The following is a 6000-nucleotide window of genomic DNA, read 5'->3' on the forward strand; positions in this document are numbered from 1 at the left end:
GAGGTTCAAAATGACGAGGTCCGTTCCAAAATAGCCCTAGTATTGCTTCAAATGGGACGTTAATATAACCAACCAAACTAACTAACTAACTCATGTCTGATGTAAAGAAAGACCGAAAGATATGCTTTCAAATATTGTCAAAAGCGAAGTGAAAGAAATAGAATTTTATTTATATGAGATCTATATATGACAAAACATCTCTTGTAAGTGAAATTCCCATGAAGAGGGCATATAATGATAAATACCGTGATAATGATAAAGTACTTTATGATAAATTAAGTTTTGGATGAGATTTTATATAGTGGTAAAATATCTTTAAAGAATTCACTCATTAAAAATAGCAAAGCAACCGACGGAGTGGTCTCCATAAAGCTTTCTCGCACACTCTCTAATATAGATGTTATCCCACAGAATTATTTCCATGGCGTTGTTATACAATAATTACGAAATAAACCTTTGATACAAATTTAGAATTTTTACTGAATCTATTGTATCATCATTGGCGATGAATCCCTAGCATATGGTAATAGTATTCGAAGTTAGAATTTGTGTTATACTCATTTCCCCAACCTATTGAAACAAAAATTTAACACAAAACTGCACTTGTAGTCACAAAATTAACCAACAAAATTATCTTTCTTGTTCTCATCATTCTGTAGTTATCGTGTTAACTTATATTCGAACAACAGGACAGACAGACTTCATCTGCACGGACGACTTTGCTTTAAATTTGATGGAAGCCTTTACAATTTCTTATAAAGCCGTATGCCAAATTTCATCCGTCGAAGCATTTTTGAGTTTCCTTTGTCACAGACAGACTAACGGACAATTTTCAAAACACACACACACACACACACATTTTTTTTTTCGAACTTGGTGAAGTCTAAAATGAGGCGATTCTTCGTAATCTCGAGTTCGAATTTTTTGTCAATTACACTTCCTTTATACCAAGTATACAAGAAAGTTAAAAAGTAAGCCAAATCCGAAACGGCTTTCAATTTTCAGTACAACTTACTTATTCATAAATTCTCACAATATTTCGGTGTCAAAATGGCGTACTAGGTAAAGTACTTCGTTTCAGACCGACAAAACAAAACCCGATCGTGAATGCAATTTTTATTTTAAAATTTTTTTAAAGATTATTTCAAATTAAACTAACAATTTATAAACATTCTTAATTAATGCGTTACTCATTTTTTATGAAGAAAAAAAATAAATGCTCATTCATACGATACTTGAATTCTAATTAAAATTCAATTTTCTAAACAGCAAAATAATTAAATTCACTACTGATAAATATTAACTATAATTATTCTCATGAAAATTATTACTCATTAATTCTATAAATTTATACTATATTTATTAATTTTCAGTTAAACGTAAGCATTACAATAATAATTATCATAAATACATTAGAAATAAAATATTCTTTGATATATGATAAATGTTCAAAGAGTATAAAATATTCACTGTTTAAGAAATGTATGGGAAAACAAACTTCATTTGCATTCAAAAATATTACTTTTTGCGTTCTATAACTTATAACTTTCTTTTTACAATCTTTCGTTTAATACAAGAAGAATCATCTGTTAACTTTTCAATAACTTAACAATCTCTCTACAGTTTCCATTCGTAGAGTTTGAATGTATAATTTGTAACTATTTAAAAGGAAATAACTTGTATCTTTTAATGATTTTGAAAAGTTAATAGTAATTTATTTTTTTATCCCAATTAAAGTTATATATCTACTTATTCTATAGCTTAAAAATCAAATTTTAATTATAATTCAAGCATTATATGAATGAATATTTATTTTTGGGCAGAAAAATGAATAAAAAATTAATTAAAAGATATTTCTGTGTTCTCAATTCAATTTGAAATAATTTCAAAAATAAAATTTCAAAGAAAAATCGTATTCAGGATTGTATTCGCTGAGCATCTGGGACTACTTACTAATGCATAAACTATGCCAGAAGTTTGAAGATTATTTTCTTCAAAATAATCAATTTCAAATTTCTTCGGCTGGCTTTTAAACCTTAGTATTTAATGAATGAATATTCTAAAGGTACACAAATATTAATCCGAACTAAACTTCCCAGCCCATGCTCCTGATCCTTTGAGAGCCAAACTGGAGGGTTGAGCATTCTAAAATAGCAAGCGGAAAAAACCAAACCAGGTTCGTTCTTTTACATATTCAAAATATTTAAGGAAACTAAAGTTGACTGAATTTAAACTGTGATCAGCTTGATTGGGAAAAAGAATTTATCATACATATATTTAAATTTTTTTTAAGCTTTCGCCCCCAAAACGTTTGAGGAATAGGTCGTTAAATATTTAAAATTCTCTCCTATATGCATACAACTTTTGCTCTCTTAAAAGTAACCAGCGGCAGTGGTCTTCCAAAAACTTTCTTGCAACTCTCTAATAAAGGCTTTACCCCAGAGAACGTCTTGAATGACAATGGCGTGCAACAGTTGCAAAATATTACTATTTGGCGTGAATTTAGCATTTTTTACTGAATCTATTGTGTCAGCGTTGGCGAGTGTTTTGGCGATTAACCCCTGGCATGCCATTAACAGTATCCGGAAATCGAATTTGTGCTTTAGAGACGTTTGTCCCCATCAAATGAGACAAAAAGTTGACACAAAACTGCACTTGTAGTCACAAAATCTTGTAGCAAATTTGATACATTTAAACCATTGCGTTTTTGAGCTACCACGTTTGCATATTTCTGAAAGCGTAGACCAACAGACAGTCAACCCCTTGTTAGATTTGACCCAAAAGATGATAGGTGTCTACGCAATAAATCCTAAATCTGTGTTCCGAATCTTATCCATCTAGCTCATTTCGTTTTGTAATTATTCATGCTAATTTATATTCGAACAGCCGAACAGACGAGCTTCCGCTGAACGGATTGTGCTCTAAATTTGACAGAAATCAGCAAATCTATACTTATATAAAGCTCAGTGTGTGTGTGTGTGTGTGTGTTGGCGCTCTACAGGCCAGACCGTTCGACCTACAGCTACCAAATTTGGCACATGCATACCTTGGAGGTCGGAAATGTGCACCTGGGGGTCTCTTTTTTCAGTTTTTAACTAGGATTTTAATTATTAATTAAAAAATAACTTTCCCACCAAAAAATTCTTTTCGTTTCCCCACCGCCAAATGAATAAGGCTTCAGTTTTTTCCGCACGCTAATGAGGATAGTCTTCACTTATTTTCGGCCGATTATTTCAAACGATTCTGTTTATTTTCTTAATGTTTGAGGCATTTAAAATTAAACATTGTTAATGAATCGATCTTTCAGATTCATTCTGAAGTACTTTTGAATTAAAATAAAACAGAATAAAGGAAATAAAAAATTTCTAATCTTCGTAACGTTACCCCAACTGGCGTAGAAAATTCACGCATTTGCGTTACCATAATTGGCGTTGAAAATTCACGCATGCGCATTGTGTTCTGATTGTTGACAACTCTATTTACAACGGATATAGACTTGGCTTTGAAGGTTTAACAGGTTTCCGACAGATTATTTCAAATGATTCTGTTTATTTTCTTAGTGTTTGATGCATTTAAAACTAAACATTATTATTTAATTGATCTGTTCATGATGAATCTGAGAGAATTTTGTAGAAAACTTCTTGAGATATTACATAAATTAAGAAAGATATTCTTTTGTACCCATAAGGTTTAAATACTTTGCGATTCTGTGTTCAGCACTCATATTTTTAAAAAAATGCTTCGTTTCAGTAAAAAAATGTTCTTATATTAATTGCAATTTAACCATTTCCACTTTAATTCAAAGCATAAATTCTACGGGAGATAACAGAAAATTCGAGAGATACATATCACGTTATGGCTGAAGACTGATATAATATTATGGATGAATTATATGACTATCAAAATTTGAAATTTTAATATATTTTGATGAAGAAGTTATTAAAACAAGAGTTATATAAAATATTTAGCTATTAAAATTTTAACGAGCATTAAGATTGGCGAACCGGCTGGTCGCTAAAGGCGGCTAGTATGGAATAAAGACAGTGTACGAAATTTCATTCTTCCAGGTCAAAGCGGTTTTGAGTTATATTTGTCCTAGATAAATATACAGATAGATAGACATTGATCAAAAAATGTGTTTTTCGAAATCAGTTAAAACTAAAACGGGGAGATGAATCAAAATCTCGCATTCGAAGTTTTTGATGATTATAATACTTTCTCTATACTACGGATATGGGAAAGTATAAAATAATTCATTTAATTTTTCTGAATAACACAAATTTAGTACTTCTGTGGGAAAAAAATGTTTAGATAATATAATGGATCTCTCTCTATATTTAGCCATCTTAAAAATAAAGCTAAAAGAAAGAAATGACGAACAACTTTTTCAAAAATTCTACGACCAAAGATAATTTAGTTGCCCATCCACGCTCTGCTGATCTTCCGTTCTGTAGATTCCACGATTATTAATTGGATTAAACTAAAGCCCGGGTTTTTCTTTCCTCCTGAATTTCCGAAAATCCCAGCAAAAATCAATATTTCTATAATTAGAATTCAGCTCTGTAGAACTGGTTTTCGGAAAATAAACAGTACTAAACCCGAAGAAAAATGCAAATGAAGCACGGAAAATATTTAACCAACTCGGAGTTATTGAAGATAAAAGGTTTTATTCTCTTTTATGTGTATTTTTTTTTTGTTAACCATACCCGTAACTGTTCGCGAGACCCAAAACTGTTGGGGGAATTATTCAATGAAATTTTAGAAGCAAGAGAAATCAATTTCGTTCTCAATGCTGCAATTTCATTTTGAAGTCTCTTGATTATAATGAAGGTGAATTTCAGATCCAAAACACTTCAATTAGAACTCCGGAGTTTTCCGTAATAAAAGCTTTTGTTTACAAAAAGACTTTTGAGCGAGCGTGTACGACATGGTTTCGCATATTAATAGAGTTATTGGGTTGTTGAATGTATTGAAGTTTTGAAATTCAGTGAGTGAACTCTGCGGCCTGGACGGAAATGACTTTGAAAATATAACTTCTTTGTAATTCAAAGGTTTTTATTTAAATGGCAAATTACAGTTGGTAAGATAGGTTAGAAAATTTCGTATTTTCAAATAGATGCTATTTATCTAGATTTTTAACTGAAAAAGATCGATTATATTTTTATCAGAAATTAATTAATATATTCAGATGACCAGAAAAGTAATGAATTTTTTAAGCTTAAATTTATGATAAATATTGTTACGAAATTTCCGGGGTCCGTTTGGATAGTGGAAGTTATATGGTGTGGAGAACACTCAACCAGCAGGCGGCAGTAGAAAATGAAACAACGACGTTTATTTACACGAAGACACACAGGACAACACAAAGACGACAACTATATACAGCATACAATTATCTTCAGCCGAGACGTGCAGACAACAGACTCTAATGCAGACCGTAGCGCACAACTTAATTCAGCACTCACTTGACTCCGTCGCTGCTCCGCTAATCTCTGGAGGGCCAGTTCTTCACCGTCGATTCCGACTACTCTTCGACTCCACTGGTCCACGACTCCAATTCACGACTCGGTTCACCACTCGACTCACTACTGCCCGGCAGCTGCGGGTTCTTCCTTTTATAGGTCTCAGAAGGCGGGGCTAGAAGCCTCTCAACCAATCAGTAACGTTCGAGGCGTAACTCGGTTCCTGCTGGACGGATCGGGAAAATTATCGATGTTTCGGGTATAATCTATTTTGGCACCAAAGTCTCCAAATTCGTCGCCAAGTCGCCAAGTTTGTCGCCAAGCTTTGGGATCTCCTATGGAACCCACTATGCTGGGAAGCCGCATCAAGGATTCGTAACCTTATTGTTAATTTGATTTCTACAGAAGGCACAACTTTTGGCACTCAATTCAGTTTAAGTTCCTTATTATTATCACGTTTTTACTTTCTTGCATACGAAGTATAGAAAAAATATTGCATTTATCAAAGAATTCGAATTTTAGATTTTGACGAAAATAC

The sequence above is a fragment of the Argiope bruennichi genome, chromosome 10 (assembly GCF_947563725.1).
Source record: "Argiope bruennichi chromosome 10, qqArgBrue1.1, whole genome shotgun sequence".
Lineage (NCBI taxonomy): Eukaryota > Metazoa > Arthropoda > Arachnida > Araneae > Araneidae > Argiope > Argiope bruennichi.